General features: G+C 46.7%; 1 protein-coding gene across 3 annotated transcripts in view; it reads right to left on the reverse strand.

Moving 5' to 3' along the window:
• Positions 1–13,839, reverse strand: part of bcar3 (BCAR3 adaptor protein, NSP family member) — a 158,276-nt gene extending 144,437 nt beyond the window's left edge. For all 3 annotated transcript variants that reach the window (XM_052011192.1, XM_052011191.1, XM_052011194.1), the window contains exon 1: positions 13,621–13,839. The gene's annotated coding sequence lies outside the window, so the exon portion shown is untranslated. The remainder of the gene's footprint in view (positions 1–13,620) is intronic.
• Between the last annotated feature and the right edge of the window lie 688 nt (positions 13,840–14,527).

The raw sequence follows: 14,527 nt of genomic DNA on the forward strand, positions 1-14,527 counted from the left end.
TCCTCTCCCCAAACCACCATGAGGCAAGAACGGAATGTGCCAGGTCACCCGCTTCTAACCACACCATGTCGGTGAGCTCAGGCATGGCAATCTCCAACATCTGTGAGCTCTGACACGATGGTCACACCAGGCCACCAAACAGGCAGAGATCCCAGGATATCACTTCTGTACACAGCACAGTGCATGACAAGTGACAACACTTGACTGCAGTGGTCAGGCCTACTGCAATCCACCTGACTAGTCCATAGTTTTCCACCCAGCTGAACTTCGGAAAGAGATGACTTACTTGAACCAGTCAGTGTTCGACAGGATAACCCTGAGAACATAGCAGATAAGATATCTGTATTAGTCACATGTACATCAAAACACACAGTGAAATGCATCTTTTGTGTAGGGTGTTGTGTGGGCAGCCTGCAAGTGTCGCCATGCTTCCGGCGCCAACATAGCATGCCCACAACTTCCTAACCCATATGCCTTTGGAACGTGGGAGGAAACCGGAGCACCCGGAGGAAACCCACACAGACACAGGGAGAACGTACAAACTCCTTACAGACAGCGGCGGGAATTGAACCCGGGTCGCTGGCGCTGTAATAGTGTTACGCTACATTACAGTGCCTGCCCAAAGGAAGCCATTTCACTCATCTTACATCCTTCCAAGGCGACTAACAATTTCCTATTTCAACATCCACCAGTCATAAATCTGGAGGTTCCTTTGCCTTCATTATGTTGGCTGGAGAGTCTTCAAGGCATGGATCACTCTTTCTGTGAGCAAGTGCTTTGCAAAAAAATTCCTTTAACCATTCTATACCCAATTAACAATCTGCTGGAGGAACTCAGTGTGTTGAACAGCATCTGTGGGAGGGGAAAGTGTTGACGTTTCAGTCCCAATGCAGGGTTTCGACCCGAAATGCCGACACTTCCTTTGCCCTCCCACAGTTGCTGCTCGACCTGCTGAGTTCCTCCAGCAGATTGTTTGTTGTGCCAGATTCCAGCATCTGCAGTCTCTTGTGTCTTCATCGTACCCAATTAAATTCTGTTTTTAGTGTAGTGTCCTGGGTTAACCTTTATTTTATAGACTTCCATTAGGCCCTGCTAGATCAGTGTACATCTTAGCATGTCCAGGGAAACACGCGACCCCACGGATATCCCCACCTGTTGTCCTATATGTGGATATTTAATCCTATTCTTCCACTGTGAATGCGATTCTTGATGAGCAGTCAACCACCACCACAAGTTTCCACTTTATCAGCCACCTCTCGAAATCCATTTGTCATCTTACCTTTGGTGGGTTTTGCAGTCAGATCACGCCGAACAAAACATATATTGTTCTGCAAGTGTCAAAGTTATACTCAATTTATCATATCAGTTTTCACACCTGGGAGTTCAGGAATTTTGCATTCAACGAGTCAAATATCACTTAACTATTACAAGCACATGGAATGATATTGTAGGAGTGATTTCACAACCACTGAGCAAAGGCTTTATATTCGGAATCAGGTCCAAACCACGTTCGTTTGCAAGTGTGCAACTGCACCAAACCACGGGGATTGTCACCACCTAAACCTTTTGTTTGATCTCCCATTCCAGGATGTCCTATGTCATGGACCAGGTCTTGAGCAAGAACCCTGATGGACGTTGAATGGTCACAGCAGGATCACAGTTCACTTCTCCCAACAATTTTCCCGTCCCTCCCGGTTTTTCCTGACACTACGTGTCACCCCCCTGGCAGTATGGCTGTGATCCACTCCCACATTTCTCTTCATCTTCTGGCAAGAGATAAACAGTGAACATCTGAACTCCTTGTTGGGTAAAATTACCAACACTAGTCACTGCCCAAAACCTTAAGAACACAGAACAGTACAGCACAGGAACAGGCCCTTCGGCCCACGATATCTGTGCCTTCCATGATACCAAATCTAACTAAGCCTATCTGCCTGCACATGATCCATTTACCTCCATATTCACATGCCTGTCTGAGTGCCTCAAACGCTGCTATTGTTCTGCTTCCACCACCACCGGTGGCGTGTTGCAGGAATCTACTGCTGTGTGGGAGAACGTGCACATCCCCTTTAAACTTACCCCCCCACTCTCACCTTAAAGCCAGGTCCTCCTGTATTTGATATTTCTACCCTGGTAAAAAGACCATCTATCCTATCTATGCCCCTCAATTTTATAAACTTCTATCAGGCACGGTAGTGTCATGGTTAGTGTAACGCTATTACAGCGCCAGTGACCTGTGTTCAATTCCGGCCGCTGTCTGTAAGGAGTTTGTACGTTCTCCCCATGTCTGCGTGGGTTTCCTCCGGGTGCTCCGGTTTCCTCCCACATTCCAAAAGACGTACAGGTTGGGAAGTTGTGGGCACGCTATATTGGCGCCGGAAGCGTGGCGACACTTGCGGGATGCCCCCAGAACATTCTACGCAAAAGATGCATTTCACTGTGTGCTTCGATGCACATGTGACCAATAAAGAAATCTTATCTTGGGTCTCCCCTCAGCCTCTGATGCTCCAGAGAAAACAATCCAAGTTTGTCCAACCTTTCCTTGTAGCTAACACTCTCTAATCCAGGAGCATCCTGGTGAACCACTCCAAGGTCTCCACATCCTTCCTGTAGTGGGGCGATCTCAATCTGTTTTTCTCTTAATCAGTCATGAGCCTTGATGGTAAACGTTGGCAGGTTTTAGGCATAAAGCACTTTTAGACAAAGTCACGAAAAGGTGTCATGCATATGAAAAGAACTTTTCTGTTTGCTGCAGGCAGGAAAAGACCAGATACAATGGCACTTGTTTAACCCCATGAGAGGGTTGACCAATTGTCACGTTACGATTTTGCCACAAGAAGTGAAAGCAGACGTAGACCGTTTGACCCCCTCGTGCCTACTCTGCTATTCAATTAGACCACAGCTGATCTTTTACCTCAGTGCCTCTTTCCTAAACTGACCCCACCACCCTCTCTTAAGATCTAAAAATCTCATATCTATATCTTGAATGTACTCAACAACTGAGCATCCACTTGGGTAGAGAATTTCAAAGATTCACCACCTTCTGGTTAAAGAAATTTCTTTTCATCTCTGCCCTGAATGACCAACCCTTTATATTGTAACCACGACCCCTTGTTCTGGACTTGAACATAAAAGGTACTCAGCCTCTCCTCTCATCATCCAAGCTACACACATAAGAAGCAAGAGCAACTCTTGAGAGACACCTGACACCTCACAATGCTGTATTGTTCACAACCAGCAATTCACATGAATGTTGACAAACACAGCAAAGACCTTCCTGGCCCATCCACTGTGTCTGGCACAGAAGCAGAAGGTTTGACGTGCCTCTGCTTCACCAATCCACTTTTATCTCAAAATATTTATCAATCAACATCACTGAACCATCTGACCAGTCACTAGTACATTGCTGTTTTTGCTGGTTTGCTGTACATAAATTGGCCATGGCATCTTCCATATTACAAGGGAGACTTCACTTCAAAAGTTACTTCATTGGCTGTAAATCAACATGGTTACGAAAGGCACTTTATGAATGCAAATGTCCCTCACACACACTTAACAACCCATTGTGCATTCTTAGATCGTCGGAGGCACACTGCAGTTTGTTTGCTTTAATTTACTTTACACCATTACACAGATTTGCCCAGTTTGAATTGTGCTCATGGAACACAATTTATATCTTATCTCAGAACATAGAATTATGTCAGCTCCAGGTGGCTCCCATGGTTTTCCTCTACTTTGCACCTTTGTTTTATCATTGAATTGGTTACCGTGGTAACCGCTCACACATTAACATCACTGCTCTCACCAACTCACCCACCCTACCCCAATTGCAGAGACAAACTACTTTCTTCAGCACTGGGAATTTGTCAATTTCACAAGACCAGTTGCAACTCAAGAATGTTATGACCTTGCACCTTATTGTCTACCTGCAAAGCACTTCCCTCTAGCTGTGACATTGTATTCTGTTATTGTTTTTACCCTGTACTACCTCAATGAATTGATCTGTATGAACAATATGCAAGACAAATTTTTCACTGTACTTTGGTACAAGTGATAATAATAAACCAATACCAATATAAATTCAGGAAAAATAATCTCACCAGATCTTTGACTGTTTGGCATGGCATTAATACAATCTACTGTAGCACTGTCAAGCCCCTACGTTACAATGCTGGGTTACTGGGAATCAATAGGAAAGGAAATGCAGTGTTACTCCTCTATTCAGCATGTCAGTCCTTGCATTCCTGACTCTCATCTCTCCCCATCAAGGACAGCACCTGTATTTGCCTCCGAACATTGGGGATAATCAGAGAAACTAAACAGCCTTGAGTTTACTCAGCCAGCTTTACAGTCACTACAGAAGGCAAGGAACCAAACATCAAAAGCTTTTAACATTTGTAAAGATGTCCCCTCCTGTGCTTCACAATGCTGGTGATGTAGCTGCTGATTGGCTGTTACGTGCCTCTGCTTCCCAATACGAGTTAGCAATAAACTCAATTCCAACATGGCAAGAGTTTCCAAATTCTCTACATTTGCATTACATTGGATTGATAACTTTGTTGTAAACTATTTTCACAGAATCAGATTTGGCGTTAAACCCCCAGTTCCTCTCTTTATTTAGATTAGATTTGTACAGCTAGTCAGACATTTAATAGGCCAGCTCAGAGGTAGCATGCGAGATGTTTGGCAAAGAATTATTCATGGTTTAGCTCCTTTGTTCAATTAAAGGACTCCAAAGACCTCAGGCACTGAAGCCCCTGCTGGACAACTAAAAGGTGGGAGGGGTATGGGACACACAACCCCTCCCCCTTTCTTTACCAATGGAAGTTCACAAAAGAGATTGTTGCTGTGGGATCAGTTTAGTTTCTGGTGAACATCCAAAAGGCAAGACAATGAACTTCTAACAGACAAAGGCGATTTCGAAAATTCAGACACAAGAACTCCTCTTCTCACTTTACGTGGGTACTGATGGTATGCCAAACCTCTTGGCTAGTTTTCACATGTTCCAATGACACTCGACCTCCTCCTTCTTTAACACTCCAAGATCGAAGAGGACTTGCTGCCATTTCAATTCAGAGGTGACCATTCACCATTCCAACATTCTCTGCACCATTCTGTTGCTTTTGCACTTCCTGTGTTTATTGGCTGTTTACTCTGAGCTTCAGACGAGCAAGGAATTTCATTGAACCCTGCTGTGCATGACAATAAATTAATCTGACTGATGCAAGGCCAATGGGAGAACCATAGACCCCACCAGCAGACAAGTGGTGGCTGACGAACAGGCGGGTAGGTAGTCTGGGATGACATCCACTTTCCGCTGTTTACGCTGTACGCATGCACCACACACATACACTCAAAGTTCGCAGCACCATTGTGGTTTGGGGAGTCATGGAGCAGGGGTTCGGAGGAGTCAGGGAAGATGTTGCATTTTATCCCCCAAAGAGGCATTGACAGCCAGCCTTTCCGTCCCAAGTTATTCAGTTTTTGGTATCAGGAGTAACTTTTTTTGGTGAAGGAACTTTCATATGCTGTTGGAGTCAGAATCAGATTTATTATCATTGACATACAACATGAAATTTGTTCTTTGGCAGCAGCAATACAGTGCAAAGGTATAAAAATGTATAAATTACAAAAATAAATAAGTAGTGCAAAAACAGATGGAATAACGAGGTAGTGTTCACAGACCATTCAGAAATCTGATGGCGGAGGGGAAGAAGCTGTTCCTAAAACATTGCGTATGGGTCTTCAGGCTCCTGTACCTCCTCCCTGATGGTAGTAATGAGAAGAGGGCATGTCCCGAATGGTGAGGGTCCTTAATGATGGGTGCCACCTTCTTGAGGCATCGCCTCTTGAAGGTATCCTCGATGGTGGGGAGGGTTGTGCCCGTGATGGAGCTGGCTGAGTCTACAACCCTCTACAGCCTCTTGTGATCCTGTGCATTGGAGCCTCCATATCAGGCGGTGATGCAACCAGTCAGAATGCTCTCCACCGTACATCTATAGAAATTTATAAGAGTCTTTGGTGACATACCAAATCTCCTCAAACTCTTAACAAAGTAGAGCTGTTGATGTGCCTTCTTCGTGATTGCATCAATGTGTTGGGCCCAGGATAGATCCTCTGAAGATGTTGACACCCAGGAACTTGAAGCTGCTCACCCTTTCCAGCGTTAACCCAAATGAGGACTGGTGTGTGTTCTCTCGACTTCCCCTTCCCGAAGTCCACAATCAATTCCTTGGTCTTGCTGACGTTGAGTGCGAGGTTGTTGTCGCAACACCACTCAACCAGCCCGTTCCAGTATTTAGACACAGTGATGAAGAAGGAACAGGAACATCTCCAAATCAGATGAAGGGCAACGCACAGGTGCCCACTGCCCTCATCCTTCTTGGTGATAGGAGCCACTGTTAGAGTAATCTAGATGAGCAACTACACCGCAGCTTGTCCATAGTACACACTGCAGTAACTGTGCGCCATTGGTGGAGGGGAATGATGGTGGCTGATCAGGTGCCAATCAAATGGGCTGCCTTGTCCTGGATGGGGTCAAATTTCTTGAAAGATTTATTCATCCTGACAAGTGCAGAGTCTTCCATCCCTCTCTTGACTCCTGCCTTGTAGATGGTGGAAAGTCTTTGAGGCATCAGAAGGATTCTCAGCCTCTGACCTTCTTCTGTAGCCATGGTATCCACATAGCTGGTCCTGTTGATTTTCCAGTCAATAGTGATCTCCAGGATGTTAAGGTGGGAGACAGTGCCAGTAAATGCCACTGAATGTCAAGGCCATTGCCCTCGGACCCCATAGGTCGTCTCGCTGACCGACTCACACAGACTCCGGGCTGACCACCTGTCTGATTAGCAGTTCACCTCCCAACTCCAATCCCTTCTCCAAATAATCTTAACTGCAGACCCCATCCACAGCACTCCAGCCAATCCCCTGAACAAACACCTACTCCATAACCATATGGGTCCATCTGACCTTCCCCAAACCCCATTCTGCTTCGAACCCCCACCTTTGACCCTAATCCTCAACTCACACCAGCAGATGTCCTTTACAAGCTCCACAGTAACTGCCCAAGGTTTGCTCCACAATGCCGTGGACCACACACGATAGAACTCAGCTGCCAGGCATTGCACATAAATCCCGCACCAGTTCCCTGCAAAGCTCTGTTTCAACCCACTGTTTAGGTGCAGTACAATTTCAAGCAAATGTTTATTTTTTATTTAAAAGCAGAAGGCAAAGTAATTAACTGCATAGGGTCTTTTTTGAATCCATGCCAAAGCATTGCTACCTTGTAAAAGAGAGACTCTTGCTGCTACAGTGCAAATGATACATGCCATTTCCGTAATCCACCCAATTGGGTAATTAACACCCAACATCATTCCAGGGAAGTTCTGAAAGCGCCTGTGGGTGTCGAGATGCCCAAATGGCTTTTTTCCAACGACCCACAAGTCACTTTAAGAAATGGGCCACACACTCTCAAACTGACTCATGCTTGAGCAAACTTCAGATCCAGTATCAGTTGTGAAGTGTGGCAGAGAATGCCAAACCGCAGGGAAGTACCATCCACACTGCACGTCAATGGACTGCTCTTAAACACAGATCTTAAAACTAGTTATGTTCAAGCTACGCTTTAGCCTTTTATTGGAGCCAGGGACTTTGGTTCCCCACTGCAAGGCCGAGGGATGGCAGACTGGAACCTTCATTTGGCACAAAAGGTGCCTCCATTTGAATTACTTGATGAAATGCCAGGTAAAAGATGGATGAGATAGGAGGGGATAAAAGACTTTCAGACTAGCAGAGGGTGGGGACGGTTGACAGGTACATATTGCCCGTCACGTACAGGCTTTGTGGAGAGCGGCTTCCATTAGTGTCTCAGCTGCCATCCAGGGGACGACTTTTCGACACGACTAAAAAAAAATCCATCTTTTGCTTTACGTTCCTAAGATGTTGCTCTGTCCATAGCCCATAGGAACATAAACAAGTAACCTCCACCAAATATGATTTATAATTTTCTTTTAGGATCTGGGCATTGCTAGTGAGACCAATTATTGGCAATTATTCACAAACTGCCACCTTAAAAATCAAAAGTGGGGAAAATATATGTACACTCTCTCACCCTCAGAGGCGGGATGAGAGGCACAGCAACCTTTCAGCTACAGAGACAGAGGAAGGGAAGTAGCAGAGAATGTCAAACGTCACCTCAGTAAGCTCAAGGTGGGGTTTTTGTGACATTGCTCTCCCCACATTCCTCCACCCCTCCCACTGAGCTGTCCTTGGCTGTTCCCAAGACCCAACTCTGCATTTCCACCGCTTCCAATCATACAGCCCCCACCACCAACCTAGCCTGCTGGCCAGGCCAAGCTCCACACTCCCAACCTCAGATCATTAAAGAACAGAAGTGCTGGACATCTTGGAGTCAACAGCAGTGGATGTTATCAGAAGATCACAATCTCTCTGGAGTGACTCATTCCCCTCCCACCCAGTGTCCCCAACCCCTGCCCGTCCCCCCATCCACCCAGTCTCCTCCCATCGTCGTCCCCTCGTCCCGCCCCCCTGATCCGCTCCCCCGTCCCGCCCCCCCCCCCTGGTCCACTCCCCCATCCTGTCCCCCTCCGCTCCCCCGTCCCATCCCCCTCCGTTTCTTCCCGTCCCATTGCCGCATCCCTCCACATCCCGTCCCCCCACACCCCCCGTCCCGTCCCGTCCCCCCACACCCCCCCGTTTCAGATTGCCTCCCTGCATCGGGACAGAGTGTGGAGGGAAGGTAGCCAGTATTAAGGGGTGAGAGGGAGGGATGAGACTGGGGCTGGTAAGGTGATGGGTGGAATCAGGTAAGGTGAGGGATGATTGTCAGGTGGGGGAGGAGGAGTAAAGAGACAAAGGCTGGTGGGTGACAAACAAAGGAATGTGGAAGCCACAAGATGCAGAGTGCAAGGACATGTTTAGTCCTCCACTCCCAGAGAGGAAAATAAAACAAGCTGAGCTAATATCAGTTGGATGACAATACAGAGAAATCAAATGACCTGAAGTTGTAGAATTTAATATCGAGACCAAAAGGCTTCAACGTACCCAGACAGAAGATGAGATGCTGCTCAAGCTTGCGTTGGGCCTGTCTGTGACAGCACAGGAGGTCACAGACCAAGTGGGATGAGGGGTTAGGGTGGCAGACAACAGGAAGCTCGGGGTAACCCGTGAACTGGACACAGATGCTCTGCAAAATGCTCACCCAATCCGTGCTTGGTTTTTCCAGCGAGAGGAGACCACATTGTGAACAGCAAACGCAGCACACGAGATCGGAAGAGGTGTTTGGGTCCCTGCAAGGTGGGAAGGGAAGAGGTGAAAGGACAGGTGTCGCATTGCCTGCGACTGCAAGCAAAAGTGCTGCAAGGGAGGTGGTTGGTGCCAATGAAAGAGAGGACCAGGGATTCACAAGGGGAACGGTCCCTGCCAAATGTTGAAGTGGAGAAACCAAATGCAGATTGGCTGATTGCTTTGTGGAACAGCCGCCAGTCCCGTGCAAAGGGGTGACGCTGAGCTTCCTGTTGCCCGCCATTTTAATTCTCCATCCCACTCTGACATAGCAGTCTGTAGCCTCTTCTACTTTTTCAATGAGCCCCAACACAAGCTTGAGAAACAGTACCTCCTTCCGTCTGGGCATGTTGCAGCCTTTTGGACTCGATATTGAATTCTACAACTTCAGGTAACTTGATTTCTCGGTCTGTATCAGTCACCTAACTTTGATACCAGCTCAGCTTGTTTTCCTTCTCTCTGGGAGTGGAGACCTGCTGGGATTGTCCTCCTGCTCTGCATTTCACAACTCCCACATGCTTTTGGAGACACTCTTTCTTCCCAGTCTTGATGAAGGGTCTCGGCCAGAAACGTCAACTGTCCATTTCCCTCCATAGACGCTGCCTGACCCGGTGAGTTCCTCCAGCTCCTTTGTGTGTTGTCCCACATGGTTTTGTCCAGGATTTTTTTGTCCATGTTTTCACGTTCTAACTGCTTCCATTCACTCATTGACCAACTTTGTTCACGGCTCCAATGCGCAGGATCAAAAGAGGCTGCGGAGGGTTATAGACTCAACCAACCCCATCACGGGCACAACCCTCCCCACCATCGAGGACGTCTTCAAGAGGCGGTGCCTCAAGGCAGCGGCATCTATCATTAAGGACCCTCACCACCCAGGACATGCCCTCTTCATGTTACTACCATCGGGGGGGGGGGGGGGGGGGGGGGGGAGGTGGGAGGTACGAGGTACAGGAGGCTGAAGACTCACACTCAACGGTTCAGGAACAGCTTCTTCCCCTCCGCCATCAGATTTCTGAACAGTCATGAACACTACCTCATTATTCCTCGTTTGGATTATATATTTTTGTAACTTATAGTAATTTTTATGTCTTGCACTGTACTACTGCTGCAAAACAACAAATATCATGACATATGTCAGTGATAATAAACCTGATCCTGATTCCCATGGTCACCCCAGTTTTACCGTGTCAGAGACACCCTGCTCCCCACCTTGCAGCTTTACAAGCTGCTGTTGTCTCCTTTTCGGTCTAACTAAGGGTCTCCAACCCAAAACATTGAGTGTTTCTCTTCCCACAGATGTAACCTGACCTGCTGAGTGTTTCCAGCACTTCTGTTGTAGATATCCAGAGCAGCTGCATTTTAAAATTTTGACTCTAATGCAGCCACTGAGAACAGAGCAACTGTCACCGTGCTCTCCATGTGGATCCTGGCCGAAAAGTTGACCCAATTGTGACTGTGAGCAGAAGCAGAGGGGGCTCAGAGAATGACATCGTTTAATCACATTATAGTTGTTACGTGATCCTTGGGTCACAGATGTGAATGCGTGTGAACTATTGTGCAGCAAAAGCTGAAAAATCGCACCATCATCTCTCTTATGGCTCAGTGTGGCAATGCCTCAATCCCAGGCTCATCTGTAATGCTCCCTTCAGGCCAAAGAGTGGCAGCAAATGATCCCCATTAAGGAGCCTCCTGCAGTGATTAGGCAAGAGGGAGCCTGTACTTGTGCAGCCTCTGTCCTAATGCCAGGAAATCCCAACGCAGTTCAGCTTCCCAATAGAGAAAATGTCCCTTATTACTCAAGAGTGCAGCTTTACATAGTTAATCCCCAATGTACTTCAGTCAAACTTTGCTCAGTAGGAAGCCAATAAAGTACTTTTCAAAGTGCAGTCTCTGTTATAAAATAGGAAACGCAACAGTCAACATTCAGAGTGAGCTCCTGCAGACGGTAGGGAGATGGAGTGTGGGTACCCATTCACCAGGAATATAGTGGAGAGCTTAACTGCTTTTCAAAACAAACATGGACTCCTTGGTGCCCACCTGAGAGAGCAGGCGGGGCTGTGGTTTAACATTTTAACTGAAAAACTTCTCCTCTAGAGGTAACACTCTGAAGCGCCAGCATGAAATAAGTACTCGGCTCTCTACAGTAAGATGTGTATTGACAACCTTCTGTAGCAGAGGCAAGAGTTTATCAGCTGAACCATGGCTGACACCTTGAATTAAGACAAGGTATTTGATGTTCCCATACATCCTGTGACAAATTAGATACATGCCTTCATTTACCAAGCATGGCTAATGTCATAATATTCGCTGCCTTTGGCACAATTTATGATTTCTAAGTGGGAAAGCCTGGTTCTAATTCTAATCAGTGAACGGAAAGATTTAAATAGGTGTGTATGCAACCATTTTAATCCCAGTTCTGTTTTAGATTAGATTTGAGACCAGAATCCTTGAACCACCATCTGCGTTTGCATAACTAAACCCAGCTGTCATACTGATGCTGAAATCCTAGATCTATGTAGCTCTCCTTAGATAGATGGATTGGGAAGCCATGGCACGAAAGGGTGGTGAAAAATGTTTCAGCATTAACTTCAAAATAATTTAGATTGATGGTTAAAAAGGAGAAAAAAAAGTTCCAGTTCTGCTGGGAACTAGAGTCCAATTAATTGGACAGCTTGTTCAAAGGGAGTTGGATTCTTTTGAAGGGTTAATTCAGAGAGATGAAATTTCAACAAAATGAATATCAGGAGACAACAGCATTGACACAGGATCACCAAGACAGGATCCTGCTGCTCCATCTTAAGGTGAGTGCCCTATCTTCCAGCACACCCGTCCCTCTTCACTCTGTACCTGTACCCGTGTTTACAGCCTTAAGGGTTATATTCTATCACAAGACAAAGCAGATGGTTTGCATTTTCAGTGATGATATATCCTGCGTGTGGGGGAAACAGAACAAATCCTTTATCTTTTCTCAGAACAGAAGTTAAATACTTACTGCCTTATCAGCTAGTCAGAACACAAAGGGGTTGTTCCCAGTCTTTTCCTGCATGCACGGAATATTTTCTCACATTCAACAAATCTGGCACGATTTGAATTCCCATTTTAATTTGGCAATCACAGTTATGGAGGCTTTGGAAAGAGATTGGAAGTTACCCAATCTCCTCTTTAACAGTCTTGTAAAAAGGCTTGTCCATTTTTCCCATGGTTACACTCGCTATCATCATCGGGCTGCAGCCAATCAGGCACCAGTTTTACAACACACCTAATTTTACTTTCCACTGAAGTCCAAGCGTGGTTGGCCCAGCTTGCTGCCCCATCCATCCTCTTCCACAGGCACTTCCCTGTAGCTGTGACACTTTGTACTCTTTTTTTGTTTTTACCCTGTACTACCTCAACGCACTGTGTAATGAATTGATCTGTATGAACGGTATGCAAGACAAGTTTTTCACAAGCGACAATAATAGACCAATACTGAACAGTGCCAGCTGTCCTCTAGTACCTGACACAACCTACCACTGCCAACGTGCTCCTGGTGTTTCCAGGAACCACTACACAGGCCAGTCCTATCCAGGGGATGCTGCAATGCCAGAACAGCTATCTGTCAGATCAACCATTAACCCAAGGTCCATTACCCACTCAAAAAAGATCCCATCGTCCTAGTCAAAGACAAGCAGGAGTTCCTGGCAAACCATCACTAAACCAGCAGTCAAACAGACCAACCATTAGTTTAACAAACAAGATGCAGGAAGGACTCAGTGAGTCAGGCAGCATCTGTGAAGGCGGGTGGACAGTAGATTGTTTTGGAATGAGACCCTCCGGCAGGTGCAACCGTTAGTTTACATCAGTACTACTTGTGGGATCTTGCTGTGCACACGCAGCCACATAGCACTGACTGCACTGGGAAATTCGTGGTCTGTGGAGGATGTGAAAGTCGCCGTTTAATATGCAAGTTCTCTCATTGCTTCACTCCCGTGCATTTACCAACACCCCAAACTTTATTTCGAGGTCCCACAACAGGAGGCCACCTCCCTCATCCAACCCTCCCAAGTAGCTCCTAGTCAAGGGAGCACCAACTCAGCACAGACCGAGGAACATACCAGGGGTAGGTGACACAGGACCTGGGCTGCCAAACAGTGAGGTTATCCGAGTCCCATCAACACCTCGAAGCCAGTTCCCCAGATCAAAACTCCTGTGCTCACCGCTAGCCAAGGACTCGCCACGCCAACCCATCAATGCCCTATTTATTACTTAGGGGAAAAATCCAGCAATTCTGTGAAAGGTTTCCCACATTCCCACAAGAGAAAGAACGCTTAACACTACCTTGATAAAGGGCACCTGCTCTCAAGCAGCCGTCCAGACTTCAGTTCAAGGGGATACCCGCGGTAACCTTTCCCGGATAGCAGTGAGCAGTTGTCCCCTTCTCCTTCGGTAAGGTAGTTTCGGCACTTGAACGCAGGCGGCTACCGGCCTCGAGTTGAACAGACTGGAGTTGGCAGGACGCAGCCCCACGTTACGAAGTGAAGTGACACACACAGACTGCAAAACTGAGCACGTCCCCCGCCCGCGGACACACCTAGGAGTCGCCTAATTTCCAATCACTGCAACATCCTGTCAGCAGCTGGTTGCTCGCAATCATTCCACTAACACGGGCAATTTTATCAAAATCTCCAGTAATAACTTTCACTGGAACGGAGCAAGTTGTTCCACAGCACTCTGCATTCCTTTCATTCTAACAGGGGTAGAATTGTCAAGGATTGCTGCAGTCAGCAAATGAATTGTAAACTGCGTTACAACCCGGGGCTGTGTACCAGGCAGGTTTCCCCTGCAAAACGCAGGGTGCTCCTGAAAAATGTCCGCCTGTAACAACAACGTGTATTTGTGTAGCGTCCTAATCTTGTAAAACGTCCTAAGAGCGCCCACTTTCAAGTTTCCACTGTGGGGAATGTCACTGTCAGGCTTAATACGGTGTCCACACCGCGCATGCAACTCCCAAGGGTATTCGGGAGCCCCAGCAGCTGTGGAGAGGGGCACCATGGAGGCGTTCCGGAACCGTTGGGCACCACGGGGATAAATGCCACCCTTGGTAGGGATGGGGATATTTTAATTTAGTTTAGTTTGTTAGTGACTGTGTTTAGTCACTGTTATTGTCTCTGTTTGTTGTAGTTTTGTGGTATTGTAGATTGTGCTTTGTAATAAAGGAATTTTAAAAAAGGGTATTCGGGATCAA

Source organism: Pristis pectinata, chromosome 3, assembly GCF_009764475.1.
Source record: "Pristis pectinata isolate sPriPec2 chromosome 3, sPriPec2.1.pri, whole genome shotgun sequence".
Taxonomy (NCBI): domain Eukaryota; kingdom Metazoa; phylum Chordata; class Chondrichthyes; order Rhinopristiformes; family Pristidae; genus Pristis; species Pristis pectinata.